At 36.4% G+C, this 17512-nt stretch overlaps 1 protein-coding gene across 12 annotated transcripts in view; it reads right to left on the reverse strand.

Moving 5' to 3' along the window:
- The window catches only part of TSC22D1 (TSC22 domain family member 1), a 91056-nt gene that overhangs the window by 59939 nt on the left and 13605 nt on the right, over positions 1 to 17512 (reverse strand). For 7 of the 12 annotated variants that reach the window (XR_010356109.1, XR_010356108.1, XR_010356114.1 and 4 more), the window contains exon 3: positions 317 to 423. The exons of the other annotated variants lie outside the window; for them this stretch is intronic. The gene's annotated coding sequence lies outside the window, so the exon portion shown is untranslated. The remainder of the gene's footprint in view (positions 1 to 316; positions 424 to 17512) is intronic. 12 annotated transcript variants of the gene reach the window in all.

Below are 17512 nucleotides of genomic sequence, written 5' to 3' on the forward strand. Positions count from 1 at the left end.
ATTGTCTTGTACTGCTACCACCATACTGTGGTATGCTGTCTTTAATTAGCTAATTAAATGTTTTCTGAAGATTTGCTGACTTAACTTTCCTTATTGGACTAGTGCCTCAATTCACCCACATTTCAGTATTAAATTAAAATTGCGTCATTTTTTCCAAACCGCTTGGAATAAGACCATCACAAGTTTTATTATAAAAATGTTTCAGTCAGCTGAGGTAAAGGCCATTTGAAATGTCTAATTTTGTTCTGCTTATGTAAAACTATTTGCATTGAGCTGTCCCCTTATCTTCTCTCCATGCAAGCACCTTCACACCTACCTGCTTTGATCAGCCAGAACTCCAAGCTTTTGCACTAGACACAATTAACTTTGGCAGTGCCTCTTCACAGGCATACCAGTGTGTAGTGTTTGACTGTCATTCTGTATCTGTTGAAATATTAGCACTTGGTTTAGGTTGTATACAAGAAAAAAAAACAGTACCAAGTCATACATAAAAGAATACATACAAAACCACTGATTTCTAGGCTAGGCATACTGTCTTCACAAAAATTATTCAGAACAGGGAAAAAGACAGACATCAAATAACCGTACCAAAATAGCAACTTACCCCACTGACTGATCTGGGCTGGAGAGTGTTTAGCCATACACTGAATCTCACAGCACCCTCTCTCCTTCATTTGAGTCGAGATTTCATTGATAAAAATAACCACAATCCAGGGCAGATAGAAAAGACCTTCCCACACACTCAGGCAAACATGCAAGACGGTATCACAGAATCATTATGGTTGGAAAACTTAGGAACCTTCTTGCAAACAACATTGCCTTTTGAATCATTACCTAACATTTCTGCATAGGATGAATATCTACAACACACAGAGTTTATTTTGAAGCAAGTCTGACAATAACATATAATGGAGGCATTCTTGACATGACTCTTTTGGCATGAAATGAGTTGCTTCATCTCCGATTTCAGTACCAAACATATGTATAGGTCAGGGTTTCCTCAGAAAGAGTTGTTACATTTAATAAAATGCTTCTGCCTAATGCCAAGTCGCTCACAACCACAATCAAGTAATAATTTGCTTTCATATTTACTGCAGTTCATTACAACAATGTGCAATAAAAGATATTCTGCATTTAAGAAGTTACTTGGAAGATGCTTCCCATCTCCAAAGCTGAGACATAGAGCAGTGGGGCAGGGGAGGACATGGAGAAGGGTATAATTCCACAACTCCAGTGGAATCACTTGATCACCTGTTAGAAGCATGTGGCAAACTGTTCTCAAAGAGCTAATAATACCATGATAACCTTGGCCTTTAAGGAAATGAATCATTAACTGGATAGCACAGATTTTTGAACTCTACTATATCTAGAGTTCTTTAACTGTAGCAAAACAATACTGAGTACAGACAAAAAAATGTATGCAAATATATGACAGGCATTGGAACTATATTATCTTTAGAGGTCCCTTGCAACACAAACCATTCTATGGTTCTATTAATCTAGATGCAATTTAGTAACAGTGGTAAAAGATATTATTGACAAAGCTTAAGTATTTTAAAGGGAAAGTTAAGAGAAAATGTGAGCATTAACATTCTTCTTACACACTACCAATCCATCTTTTTTCCCCACTCCATTCCCCAGTATGCATTAATACATCTTCCTTTTCTCTTTTTCGTCACTAACATCTGAGCAAACTGTTACTCTGAGCAGTGTCCTAAATAATCATGTAAAAAAAAATTATGTCTGTGCAGCAGCTTGCAATCAGAAAAGCCAATATCATCTGATTACCCTGTTCTCCAATTACCATAAGGCAGATTCAAACTACCACTACCCATTCATTTGCGGCATGAATATGTAGCGAATCCAAAGCTAGTGTGATGTAAAAACATGATACTATGGACAAGGACATCGGTAATCCACCTGCCCAGGGCCCAGGCAAAGTACACAATTCAAAGGGAGGAACCGGAGTTACTATGAGGAAGCCAAATTCAAACAAGCTTAACAATCTGTCCGGGAGTTGGAGCTAGCATTAAACACAGAAATGTACAAGTTATGGGAAAAGGAGGCTCATAGCTAATGTAACATGTTTGATTAGAAACATTAATTTTGTTCAGAAATTGACAAAGTTAATAGAAATTTATTTAGTTCACACACATGGTTTGTAACTCCATGGACTTGTAAATTTCTAGTTATTACATTTAAATAGTTTGCAAACATAACCCTCTCATACTCAACAAGATTACTGCTTACTGCATAATTCTTACTTGGTCTTCAAAAGCAAAACAAGCCCAAAATAACAAAAGAAAACAAGTATTTCTACTGTACATTCCCCACAAAACCACTTTTGAAGCCACTGTTAATTTTATATCCAGTGTCTCACCTCAAAGAACAGAAGAAGGGACCAATGAAGTAGATGAGCATGGTCCTATTTTTGCCTCCACAAGTCCAAGGTGAGGAACATCAAGAGGCATCCCAAACATTACCCATTCTGATGGACAACCACCAGCTATCCAGACAGTACACCCCAAGCGGAGAGAGCAGCAGCAGCCCAGCCAGGGTTTCTTTTCAGACAGTCAGCAAACCAAAATACACAAAACAAAAGGGAAACTACAATGGGGAACATGGGAAAGAGATACAAGAAGAACTAAAATACGGGGGGCAAAGTGAAGAGCAGCAAGGCAATAGAAAAAGGGTAACTGCAGCGCCACAGTCAACGAGACTTTGGACAGAAACCTCCGAAAGTCATGCACACACTTATTTTTAAACTCCAGTACTCATAGATCTTTTTGTTTCTTTCTCAAATATTAAACAAAAATACCCAGGGGGGCAAACATGCTTGAAAATAAAATCTTTCAAGGCTGGTTCCCACATCCTACGTTAACCCTGTAGCAGAACCACTGACTGGATTGAACTCCACTGAATTCATTGCTCCTGAAGCATTAACTTTATTCATTTATGAAGCCACTGGCAGGACTAGAGTCAGCATTATGGGCATAACACTTAGGCTTTAACACTAGCCTGACTATTGCATCAGCCAGGCTATTTTTAAGTACAATTCAGCTTCTTTCACAATCTGATGCAAGTCTATATGGTTTTTATTTGGTTTTAAACACTGTTCCAATGCAAGTTGCTCAATGTCATCTTATTTGCCAAATATTGAAGAACCATTCTAATATCACACAACAGTATCTACTGGTGAGAATATTCATAGAAGTGACTGCTATGCTTGACGAGAGAACTAATATTAAAATCTAGCCTAAGTAAAACATAAAGCTGGCAAAACATTTTTTGTTATTACTTCCATGTTACTACTTTAGGCTGAATGAAGGATGGTGTAAAAACACCTGGCATCACTGTGCAAAAAAATTTTAGAAGCATCACAGGTACCTGCAACCAAAACTTTTCTAACAGAGACCCAAGAATTTACAGTGGACACTTGAAAAATCAGACTGTATTAAGGTTTAAACAATCAAAGCAGGGGGATTTTCAGGAAGACAGCTTTCAGTCTTGAATATTTCCATTCAGTACACATCTACCTGTGTTGTATTTCAAAGAGCCTGATCAGCTGAATTTACAGCTCATAATTTTAATGTATTTTTAATTCTGAATTTCCACATACAATTTTTTCGGATGATCAATGAACACATTAGCACTTACCAGAGTTGGCAATCAAGTACTTGAAGAAATTAGGCCCTGTCAAGAATATTTTGCAATAGATATAATTGTTCTTTCCCACACTTGTTTTCATTGCTCATATTGGGAGAGCAGAACATGAAGTTCCCAGTTTTTATGTACCCAACATTTTAGAAATCTCTTCCTCCACTAACCAAATCAGGGACAAATGTTTTGAATGTCTTCTCCAATTGCAAATGGCTTTGAGTGAAGAATCTTTGTCCTAGTTTCAGGAGCATTCTTCTGAGACCACCAGTGCAAGTGCGTTTTAGAAAAATATTAAGTGAGATGAGTTTGTGCTAGAATAAGTATCATCCAAGAGACAGCATGAAACTGAGAATCAACTATAACTTAAGCAGTTTTATTAGAAAAACAAACCTTTAAAAAACCAAAAAAGGAATGCAATAGTTAAGTCAAAAGTACAATAGAACTACACGTGACCATATTTTTGTTTCACCTAACACAAACCAAAGTTCAAAGTATTTCCAAAGAAGCAAAACCATATTTATGAAACATTTATGAAAGGTAGTGCCATACCCTCTCAGAAAGAGCTCAACTTTAAAAAATGCTCACCTAAGAGGCTAATTGAAAAGAAGAATTTGGGAATTCTCAATCCAAGACTGTAGCAGAAAGGTAACAGAATCCTTTAGCCAGTTTTGCTGAGCCTTCCCCAGTTCCTATGCTGCGTACCTAAAGAAGTGCCCTCCTACAATTTTCAGATAGTCTGCAACCTCGGAAAACATTTCTAAGTCTGATTTGTCAGGTAATGTAACTCAATTAGGAAGCTAGAACCCTTGGTTTGTTTCTCATGCTGACTTGATCCTTAGACTTGCTTTCCTTTTCATCAAGACACATTCAGGATTTGCAACACTAGCAGTATGTCAGCCATAACACAAATGTTAATTGTGTTAATTGTTAACACAAATTGTTAACAAATCTTAAAAACGCATCATGGGAAAACCCGTTCAGCATTTGTAAAACTACCGTTGTCATGATGAAATTATCGGTCCCCAAAATACAGAATCTGGCAAAGGGAAGACAGACTCCTAGATACCTCCCTCTCCTGTTTATTTTAATTTTCAACATCCAAGATTTTTGAAAAAGTTTCACAGAAGTTCATGAAAAGGTAATCAACAGGCTCACGACAGGGTGTTTGAAGAGATATATGCAGTTGCCAATTCCTCCATCTTCATTCTCCCTCAAGTTACCTACCAAAGCCACTGAACAATTCAATAAACAGGAGAAAGACTAGTTGGAATAAACCTGAACAATGGTTCAAAAGCATATTGCATTTCCTTGGCTCCAACACACTTACTCTGGTCTGCTCACTGGCCAAAGTAAACCCACACAAAGACCTAGCAAGTTCTGAATTACTGGTCTAATGATAGTCTGAGCATGTTATTCTCACTCCCATCATGCATTTATACCACATTCTCTACCAGATCAGAAAACACAAAATGAGAAAGTGATGAACAGAAACTTTCCAGTTCTAGACTATCCAGAAACAGTGAGTCTGAAGTACCAGGCCTAGTGAACCCTCGAGAATCAGAGATGCATACAACAAGTACAATGGATGTCTCTCCCCTTGAGTGACAATCCTGCCTATCCAGCTGCTGCTTCCTCTGGAAGCACTATTGGACCTGCACAGGTTGTCAGCTGTCCAGAAGTTCGTAGGCTGCTGCCAAAGCAATGGGTTAACAGTGCACCACAAAAAGTGGAACTGCTGACAGACAGCAGCAAATTCTCTGCTATACTCTGTCAAACTTTACAATTCTTTACTTCAAGTTTCTGTTCCTTTCTACAAACACCAGTGAAAAGGAATTCAAACACAGGAACAAAACCAAGATAGTCATTCCTTAGGTATCTCCCCAAAAAAATGCGTAATAAAATTTAAAATCCTTCTGTCCCAAAAGTTTGAGCTCATAGAAGCTTTGCCAATAGCACTGTAGATTCCAAGGCTGTAGGAGCCAGAAAAGGGGACATGATATGGCTATAACCAAACAAAGGGTAAAACAGGCAGCACTCATTACAGACTGCAGAAGGAACAGTAAGTTTTTTCATGGTCCTTCCAGAAACTTTAAAGAAAGTCAGATGTTCTCTCTCTCAAACTACAGTGTACTAAATTAAATTCATTGAAAATGTATGTTCACCATCATAACTCATAGTTTTATATACTGACAGCAAATACTTATTTTTATGATTTGTGTTATATAAAACACAAGTTTTATCACTTCCTAAAACTTGCTACTTTTAAGTTAAACTTACAACTGTATAATGTATTAGAATAAACCAAATATAGATAATACACAGTACCACAACCATGGGCTCAAGAGAGACAAAATACTACAGTGAATTCACCACATCTTTCCTTTCATCTTCCCAAAAAATCCCATCTGAAGACTTTCAATAAAAAAAATCAGCAGGTCGGGGAGAAAGGCAAAGGGACCTCAGGAAGGAAGCAATCTCTTTGAAACAAGGCAGCCACTGGAATTTACAGAAGTATGTATATAAAGTCTCATGAAAAATGTTCCTGCGGAAAAAAAATCTAAATAAAATACAGGTGTGTATTAGGAGCAAGTTAAAGGTGTTCTAGAGAACCAATAATAACTGCAAGCTTAAGAGAATTAATAAAACTCTGGCTTGCAGTCCATACATAATCCTAAGACACTTAGGGTTTCTGGTTTCAGTTCTGTGATTAAGGAAGAATATTATTTGTTTTAGTGAAGCACCACCTTCAGTTCTGGTTTTACAATCACGGGTCCCAATTTCTATGTTCATTTCTCAAAAAAAAAGAAAAATAAAAATCACCAAACAAGTATCTCATCTCCTTGCTTTGTAAGAAATAGAGTTTAAAATAAAAATTTATGGAACTGTACTGAATTTCTCACAGGATCACCAACCAGCTGAGGCTGGAAGGGATCTCTGGAGACCACCTAGTCCAAACACCACTGCTCACAGCGCGGTCAGCTGGCAGAAAGCAGTAAGAAGCTACAAAAGAACATGCTGCAACATGTCCCAGTGTGCCAACTTTTGAGATGCAGAAACAAATAGGGCCAGCAACTAACAGCCCACCTTCCTCTCTTCCTGCCCATTCTTTTAGACTGAGTAACAATACTTATAGGTACTTCCCTATAAGAAAGGGACGCTTCATTTTAGAGTCCTGTGTACTACTTTTTGGGAAAACAGGCTTTTTCTTTACAGGAAATATCAAACACTCAGTGATGCACAATGTGCCACCAGCCCACGAGGTAACTATATTTAACATATCATTTTGACACCTGATTATCAAATCAGTAAACTTTCTTGTTTACACATGTGTCACAATTTGATATTTCCCAATTTAGGGGAAGCCTTTCCCTATTTGTCAGCAATTTCTTCCAGGCCATACACCATGTCTGCACTGTCACTGTTCACTGTCAGGAACAGTCTATAATTGATTTGTTACTAAAGACTTCTATACAGCAGAATTAGGGTATCACATAAAAAGCCTGCCATCTTAAAGTCTTAATTTCAAGAGTGTAAAACATTTAATGAAGATGTTAAATTCTTTTCCAACTGATACATTCAATAACTGTATTTATTTATAACTGAAACTGAAGAGCAAAGAGACAGCTACAGGAAATGTGTGGATTTTTTTCTATTTATCTGCAAGACCTAGGAAACACCAAAAGACATGAAAAAACAAAGTGTGAATAGACACAGAAGCTTCAAAGACCAAGTTCCAAAAAGTGCAAAGACAGCAAGTAATGTTCAGGGACACTATTTTGATTGACTTCGAGAAATTTTCATCAGGATGCTCTGGGACACATGGGTTTGAAAAGAGTACATGGCAAGACTATAAAATAAACCAAAAGAGCAAGAAAACAAGTAACATAACCACTCTGGAAGCATGAATATTAGCATGAAGGATTTTTTTGGTTGGTTGAGTTTGTTTGTTATTGCAGCATTTAAGTATTGAGTTACATTAAATCCATAAGAATTAAGGAGACAAAATTGCTCTTCCCTAGTTGTCAAGTAAACACTGACAATTATTTGGGACCTACCAAAACCAGTGATTTTTTAAAAGTGAACCAAAGACTGAAATTGTCATGGCATTCCATATTACACTTCTTTATTATGTATAATAAAATAAGGTTTCAAAAATCAAAGACTTTTTTAAAGCCAAAACATCTCTTCTAGTTTTCATAAACTAATGGCCACATTAATAATAAAGAGCACACTATACTGCAAACACACTAGGAGAGATATAACACAACATGTGCAATCTCAGTGACTTCAATAAAATCTCTTGAAGTACATACATGTTTTCAACTGAAGTCATATTAATTAAAATCTTAAATATATAAATATCTTCAAAAACTACTCAAATGTCAAAGTTATGAGAAATCAAAATCTTCAAGGAATGTATCTAGATTCCTATTTTTGAGTTTCATTGTTACAAGAGAGAGATGAAGTTCAAAGAACTAATATAATCAACTCTGTGTCAAAACCATGGCAATTCACATTTCCCTCTGTCTTGCTAATGTTCCTTAGAGAGCCATTCTGACAAAAACCCCAAAACATTGATAAGCAGTTGTAATACAAATTTTTAGACAGTAAATTCCAATAGAAAATTCTTCCCTAGATACATCACTCTTCCTCCAGGGAAAAATGGGCTCCAAATATCTAGAAATAATAGGCATTTGTCAAAGGCTTTGAAATTCATTCTGCCTAGATACAGGACAGAAATAACTAATCACATACAAATATCTTAAGAATGCTTTTCCTAGATCTATCTAGGACTGCAAGAATTATTAAGTATCAATTCAAAAATTAAGGAAAGTATTTGTTCATCTCCCTTCAGCTGGACTTCCATGCATTAAACCTGAGGTTTAATGGGATTTTATTTATTACCAAGTATGCTTTTTAATACATAGCTAATCATCTGAACTGATTACATTAACTTTTAAAAGACAAAAACTATTAGCACAAATAAAATAACATTTTGTTTTGATGCTGAAATGCAATGTAAGGTTCATTTGTGCAACATCTGAAAACCTTAAATTACATGAGGGATCATCCAAACCAGAACAGAAAATCAGCATTACACAAATACCTGAATCAGGTTCCACAGCTCTTACAGCTGGTCACATATACAATATGAATTTCAAACAATGCAAAAGTGTTTGCTTTTCAGTCTCATATTCCAAAAATAATATATTTATTGATAAACACAGTCACTGAATTTCTACATCTCTTCCACTCCATCTGATTACTCCTTAAGCTTCTGGATTTTAGCAGTTTATATTTTTTTCCAAGTAAGAGAATTGTCTAGAATGAGTAACAAGTTTTACAGTCGAGATCTACATAACATGCAAGCTTTTCTATTCCCTTTTGCATTTTTTAAGGGCAATGACATCAGGGGGTCAGTAATTTCAAAGCAATTTGCATAGCATAAATTATGCACTGAGCTGTTCTGGCTTATTTTTTCTTCTGAGTTTTGTGTTCAGCCTTACTCACATTTCTTTTTTTAGGTAGAAGAACTTCAGTACCATCTTGGTACACAGTTTTTAAAACTATTTAATCCACATCAATTTAATCCATTAACCAAACCTATCTAAACTTGGCAATACTAGAAACTCAGCAATCCCTTTGATAATTTTCTTCCATTAGTCTCAAACCCCTAATTACAAGAGCATGAATGTTTCCAAATCACAAATAGCAGTGACAATTCTTTTCAAAGGCAAAACAGAGTCAATACAATTCTTGGTTCTAAGTAATTAAAAAGAAGAGTATCAGGAGCACCTTAGCTTAAAGTCCTCATCCAGCAAAAATAAAATTCCATCCATCTCCAAAGCCTATTAACCAATGTTGCATACTTCAAACACTTACACTGAAATCCAAACTGATTGCATAATAGAAGGTTTTGCAAAAGGCACCTATTAAAATTTCTGGCACCAAGTTATTAGACTAATTAGATTTATAAACTTATCCAACCCAATAGCCACTGTTCTACAGAATCACATGGCTAGTTCAGGAGTTTAGTTTCTTATGCTTTTGAGCTATTCATCACAAGCATATCTGGTTGCATCCAGGAAGCAGCACATACACAGACATTTCTTACATTCACATCTTAAACATCATACAGTGCCATGAATATGGAAGACCAAAAGACAAGATTAACACTTGTAAGTTGAGCACAATGCTCTAGTCAATGACAATATGGAAAATGTTTCTGAAATAGGCCAGCCAGTCTAATTACATATACCTAATCATACTCAGTACAGTGGCTTAAAATAACAGGCTAAAACAGCACCTACTGTTAGAGAGCAATATCTGGAGGAAGAGATATACTTACAGCCTTGGCTTTATCTTCCTACCTGCCCCTTCTCACCCACCAGTGTTTATAAACCTTCCCCACATAAAGATTTCTTTCTAAAGAACGTACTCCTTTTATTCTTGATTATCAGCATCCCTTCTTCATGAGCACAGTCTTCCCCTGCAGTCAAGCTTCCACTCCTGATCTTCAGAGGTCATTTATTGCTTAGCCATATATAAATTGCTGTCTCTTTCATAATACAGAACAAGTCCAAAAATCACAGCTCAAAGTCCCAACTTCCTCAGACCCCTTTCTCCTAGGATGTTTTACAGAGCGTATCAACAAAGGTACATTAGAGAGGATCAGGTACATTTTCTTAAGAGTAAAGCTTCACAAGTAGTTTACACACGTAATTGTACCACCTTCCTCAATCTTCAGCAGTTTTTCTTCCAAGAATGTAAATGCTCATGTGTCTGTGCCTCTTCCAGTAGACATAAACAAGATGCAGCACACGGTAAGTACTAACGTAATAAGAATTTTAGTCATTATTCCTTTATGTGTATTTTATTCCACTTTCAGTAATTCTGCACCTATTTTCAGAGAAGTGTAAGATATTCAAAGCCTACTGAAAAATTAATCCATCACCTTAGTGTTCTCAACAAACAGCATATTACAATATCACCCAGACAATACATGACTACCCAGCATCAGGGAGACAAATTCCTGAATAAAAGTTCAAGTATAAATAGAACACTTGGCTAATCCTTATTTTAGGCACAAGCAATTTTGCATATTCTAATTTCATATTCAAGATGCTTCTCTAAGGCTATGGAAAGATATTATAGATCAATTACTACATAAAATAGGTTATAGACTGAAAAAATGGATGAAGAACAGAAATTCACACCAAGACTAACACTAGCCAAACCACATTTGCTAACTGGCCTCATACATTAGCTATATGCCATGCGAAGCCTTGGAGTATACTACACTGGGTTTTCAATTTTGCATTTTCAGAGTAATTCTCTCCAATGCTACCTCATGTGGCAGCAAACAATATTTGAAGTAACATTTTCTATACAGTAAATATAAACTAGGGTTATTTATTGACTTTCATAACTGCAATTAATTTTTACAATAAAAGCCTAAGTTTTGCCAAATATTTTATAATTAAAACAAGATTGACAGGCTTCCTGCATTTCTAAATTTATCACTCTTTTTTACTGTTGACTTGCAATATTATGCATTATTTCTGTATAAGCCACAGCACTCTTCACTTTAAAACCTAATCAAACATCGTCTCCAAATACTAAATATATCCCCTGAAAAGTTTGCAGACTCCTCCAGCCTCTGAAGTAGGGGTCTAGAACAGGTGCTGTAGATCAAACAAAATATATTATTTAGCTGGAGAGAAACAGCAGATCCAGTACCTGGGCCTTGTCTTAACCCAGGTTTTGACCCAAGTCCTTCCCATAATGGTACCCTTTGGGGATCATATTCAGGTCTTCTCTAAGCACACTTGTTTCCACACACTGGACAAGATAACAACATCCTTCTCCGCTGTTGGATGGATTAAAACAAAAATACAGCACAATGAAAATAAAGCTATTTTCAATGCATTTCAAACTAGAAGTTATAAATAAAGTCAGAAAAAAACCCCTAAACGCCTAAGTAGATTACTTGTCTCCTTTAGGGTTTAGTGATCTCTGACGTGCTTCCTGATCTGCAGAGAATCAGATATGCCAGCAACTCTGAAGTCCTGGAAAATGGGCTCCAGTATTTATTGGCAGCATAAAGTCAAATTCCTCCTCTATGATAATTACCTAAAACATGTGAAAAAGGAGCACTGTGATGAGGGCATATTTTTAAAACCTATGCCAGATGTCAGAGCCCTGGTAACTAATTTAAAAAAAGTAACTCCTAGTCGCCAACATGACAACAAAGAGATTAATCAACCTAAAACATCCGCTTCTCTTTTTGTTGGTTTTTTTTTTTTTTTTTTGGTGGGGGAGTTGTTTGGTTTAATTTTTACCGTGAAGACAATTCACAGCAACTTTGGTAACAGCATTTACCCAACACAATTACACATGGAAGCACAGGAAGTATTTACCACCCTTTATTCCAAGTCTTGCTTTACGCAGCAGTAAAATTGAGATCCTGGTAATATTAAATGCTTGCTATTGACCTATTTATTCATTAGCAACAGCTACGGGTTATCCACAGACACTCTAAGAGGGGTTTTTACAACAGGAGGCATCTTTCCTGCCCTGAGGCAGGACGTAACTACCAAGAGTAGGGAAAAGCAAAGAAGGAGGCTGCTAAAAGCCACCCCTCCCTCTGGCACCACAGTGTCCTGCAAAAGGACAAACTCACCTCAGCATCAGGTAACCACTAAACCTACTTGTACGTACAGAAAGAAGAACTGACCTAGAAAGGCCTACGCTGTAACCTGACATGAAACTAAGAATTTGAAAAATACACAAGCAGAGAGAACAGAAAAATCCAGCTACTGAAATTATTTCTTTTTATCTCACTTGGTACAGTGACCACTTGATTCTGTACGCAAAAAGTTTGAGTAATTCTTTGCAGCTACCTACCTACATGCACTCCTATAATCAATATAATTATTTGTGCTGCAAATAAGAATTCTTGCCATCTAGTGTGTTTTCACAGGATTTTAAGCTCACTCTCAAATATTTGACTAAATAGGTATATAATTGGAAAATATTAGAAAATTTAAATTTAAATAGGAATGAAAATTTAAATTAAATTTAAACAGAAGCTTTTGAAACTTTAACATTTAAGGCATTTTCTTCTTTTACAGGCCTCTTGGATGTTTGCCAACGACGCTCTAATGCCAGTGCTATAGCATCCAAAATGCTATTTTGAGCCATTGCTGTGCTGACCATTACATTTTTCAAGCATAAGAACAGCTTCCCAAAAAATAATTGTGAATAAGTGGTTTTGTTCTTAATGAAACCACAAATATCTTGCTTCTACTTACACAATATCTTAATTTCTGTTTTATGCTTTGACAGGGTAGAGCAGTTGTTACATTTTTCCCTACTTTAAAGTGGCAACAACCTCTAAACTTTTTTTTTCCTGTAGGTCTCCACAGGATCTTGGGCCAGCGAGCTCCACAGACAAAATCTTTCTTAGTATTAGCCCAAGCAACTCTACCCATGGCCTCTTGTTCCCAAATTGTTTGAGGGCACATACAGTCTAGCTTCATGATCTAAGCTACCCTCATTTATAATTCAAAGCACAAGAAAGTGACTATGCTACCATAGCTTTAAGGCTCCTTATGAGTCAATGTCTCAATCAGAAGTCTGATGTAGGTTTTTCATTCAGCTTTAGAGATTTACTTCTTGGTTTAGGTATTACTTGGTTGTTTCATTTTGAATTCCTTCTAATCCCTGTAGATTATCTTTTGTCATTTAAGAAAAATACAACACCACAACTCACTTTTGAGATGTTGTAGGCTTCAGCAACAGCAGCTTTTTGTTTTCAAAGAACCAAGTTAAAATACCATCTTAATTTACAAGATGGACATTCTGTGCTTTTTACCTGGCCACTAAAACCAAGTGACCCTTCTGGCACATTTGGCAAGAGATTTGAACTCTTCAACATATTAATTCACCATAGTAATAGTGTGTGAGAGTGAAAAATCCTCAGGAAGGCAAAAATGACCAGGGTACAATTCTCCATTGTACTTAGAGAATATATGAGTGACATAAGAAAAAAGGAAACCCACTGACCCTGACATTGGCTCCATTTCCTATAGACACCAAATGTTTGGAGCAGGCAGACCTACAAGGACAACACAAAGGCCTTCTGGTTCAGTAAGAATGACCTTCTGAGAACACAAAGAAGGGAAAATAATATAAATGGAGGTCTTCTCACAATCTCACGAGGAATTAGCAGCACACCAACTTCAGTTAAATTGCTCATACCATTCTTGTCCTTACTTCCTTTTATTGCTTCTACTCTTCAGACTCACCAACAGAAGACTGACTTTCCTGAACCCAAGTATTTACCATTCATCAGGAGTCCTCAAGCAAAGAACAGCAGATGCTGAAACAAACTGGGCAAATGGAAAAAGCACAGGACACAAACCTGAAGCAGAAAAACTCTAAGACATCGTTCTAGGCTTAGAAATAGGATGCATTAGTTCATGCAGCATAACCTAGCTTGGCAAGTGCTGTATTTTGCCAACACTACCAGGAAAGAAGCAGAACAAAGTTCTGAAGCCTGTCCTTCAACATACAAGCAGAGCAGTATAATGAAGCTAAAAGACAAACAGTTCACACCAAGCAAACAAAATACACTACGAAATCGTGAAATGCAATTCGTACACACACAAAGCATGCTAATCTGGAAACCTACAATTACCATCAAACAATTGCTTCTATTGTATATAAATCTGGATGGTCTTGGCCTCAACAGTTAAGCATTGACTAGAACAGTCACTTTCAAGGACATATGGCATCCCCACAACACTCACTCATACCAGCCAGACTCCACAAAACCCACTCCAGCTGGACAAATGTTTCTCCATTAGCCATTTCTCCCTATGGCAGTGGGCCTCCAGCCATGAACCATTAAGAGAATAACTCTTCTACCCCCTCCCAAGAAATTACACTGAAAGTAACACAGGACAGAAATACATTTCTAGATGCCTTTCTCCTAAGTAAAGGTTCAAAAGGTTCTAGTAGGTAAAGGCTGGGCATTCAAAACCAAAGTGGCAAACCAAATCCAAAAGGCAAACCTCAATCCAGGATTTCCAAGTTTTTCACCTCACAGGGTTCTCATTGAGCCTTCTCTTCAGCATCTCTTTTTTATATTACTGGTATCATCAGTTGCTCTGTTAGGTGAATTAACTTGATCATCCTTTAAGAAAATCAATCTACCAAGTCAACAGCAGCCACACTGATATTTCAGGTGTTCATTGCCATGTTTCAAACACGCCTTCTATTCATTTTTAATTTTCAAAACAGCCAGAAGCAAAAAGTTCTAATTTTCATGTTTCCTATCTGTGCCATCTTCATAAAATCCACCACTCCATACTTAAGCGAAAAAATTGCTTACTTCACCAGAAAGAATTGCACATCTCTTCAAACACAGTATTTCAAACCATTTCTTACCAGTTTGAGATTAAAAACAACCCTTGTTTACCACTTAAGAACAATCTCACAGAAACTAGTCACATTCACTGACAGACACTATAATTAAATAGTATTCAGACATGGCTGGATCTTCTTTCATGAAGAAAAAAGCCTACTTTTCCCAGCAATTATTTTTGGTACATTTTTCTTGTGGTCACATTAGGAAGATGAGACTACCAATGATAGCTACTTCTTAAACTCTTATTTTTGAAACAAAATGCAAATCTTTCCAGCAATCCCATGATTTCTGAAATGGCTTTATTTCTAAAGCTTGCCTTTTCATCAGAAGCAGACAATATAAATCAGTGGTGAAAAACATGAAACAGATGAGAAAAAAAATTTAAATAAAGGGTTACCCATATGCTTGAACAATTCTGCAACAGAACAAACCATTTTAATATCATAATTTTAAATGCATATCTTGGGTTAGAGCATACAATTTAGGATATAAAATACTAAAGAAAATATTTGTTTTATTTAGCATGATTTCTAATATTGTAATTACATTTTTTAAGAATGGTATCCAAGATACCATTTTTAGTAGAACACGCATTAAGAACTTCTAGCATATAATTTACAGAAACTCTACATATACATATTACAATCTGCTACAGACAACCAAAACTTATACTTGGCCAATTGTGAGCACAGACCTCACACTGCCAAGCTGCTGATGCCAAGTTGAGCACAGCTACATGGCAGTATCATTTGATGAATTCAATACGTGTGACTCTAGTCATCACAGTAATAAAAGCATGAGAAGATTTGTCTGCATTCACAAAGGCTAAAGACATAATCCAGAGCAATCTGACAGCAACTTCAAGAATGTATTTTTAAAGAGTACCTGTAAATGCACAAAATCATAGGATTTTAAAGCCAAACTAGAAGGATAAATGTCTGGGATTTAGGTAACTGCATGGCTGCTATATTGATCTGACCTATCTTCTGGCTAACATATTATGTAAACTTCATTATTTTACAAAAAGATATCCCAGGGTTTGGATGCTTTTTTGTTCTTTATTGTTCTTGGAATATAAAAACAATTGGAACATTTTAGATAGTTATAAAATGTACATGCTTCTGAAACATTAAGAATGGTTTAGTCTATCATGTTCAGAGGTTGGAACAGGAGACACTTTAAAAAAAAAAATTTAAAAAAAAAAACCCTAAACAACTTTCCTTAAACATCTCCCCAGATAAAAAGTATTAAGAGGGAGGACTACATGGCTTGCTTAAATACTTAAATATCTATGTATCAAGACAAGCCTCCATTTGAAATTATGTATGAACACTTCACAAAATTTTATTGTCCTTTATAAAATTCTTTGGAGAACTTTTTCAGAGAAAATATTTTTATTCAATAACTTCACAGGAATTAAAAAAACCAGCAGTTCTAAATATTTTAAGAATTGTGACCGTAAACATACTTAAGATTCCACATTGGATTCTGATGGTCGGACAAATGCAGGAAATGAAGATAACTAGACCTATCTCTTCTAAGATGCTAGTATTTCTTTTTCCCCTTCCACAGATCACAGTGCTCTAGAAGGTGAAGTCAGTGACACCTCCTGAAGAGGCTGACCCCCGCCTGCATGGCAAAACGGGAGCTCCAACAATTGTCAGTGCAGGGCTATTCCTGAGATGATGCACTTCATTATTAGCAGGGTGCAGCTCCACAAGAACACAAAGATTACTAATCCTGCTTTGCTGCTCTGTTTTTTTCCATAAATCACTAAAAACGTTTAGGATTCTGACCGCTTTAAACCATCACTGTCTTAAAATCACTTCAGAAGTTGTATGGACATCAGACACCAAGTCCTTCAACATTATCTTTTCTGCTCTCTGTTATAAAGCAGCCAGCAAAGCAGGGCACCAATTCACAACAAGGGCTTTCAGCTACTATCCCATACATAGGAAGAGGCTGTATTGCCAACAACTGCATATACTCGACAGACACACAGCATGCCTGACAGTATTTCAAAAAATAAAATCCCTTTCCCCACCAAAAATAAAGAAAACCAAAACCAGCATCATGAACATTTCTTTCACACCTTCTACCCTCCCTCCTCTCTCTCCAATCAAATGGAGGCTCAGCAACTCCTCTTTTTCACAAGCAATTACAGAACTGGAAGGAATCTCAGACACTTGGAAAGAAAAAAAAATAACATGGAGGTACATGCACATCCTAACCAATCCCTGAACATTTATGAGCAATTCGACATTTCACCCAATTTGGGATATTAGGCCCACTAAAGAAACACTTGGCAGTGCAATATGCTGATCCATTCTTAACATAATAACCTCATTCAGCAGATTAAAGAGGTACATTTATACCTTGAATTCATTTGGGTGCTACAGTAAATTATTTAACAAGTAC

This window comes from Passer domesticus, chromosome 2, assembly GCF_036417665.1.
Source record: "Passer domesticus isolate bPasDom1 chromosome 2, bPasDom1.hap1, whole genome shotgun sequence".
Taxonomy (NCBI): Eukaryota; Metazoa; Chordata; class Aves; order Passeriformes; family Passeridae; genus Passer; species Passer domesticus.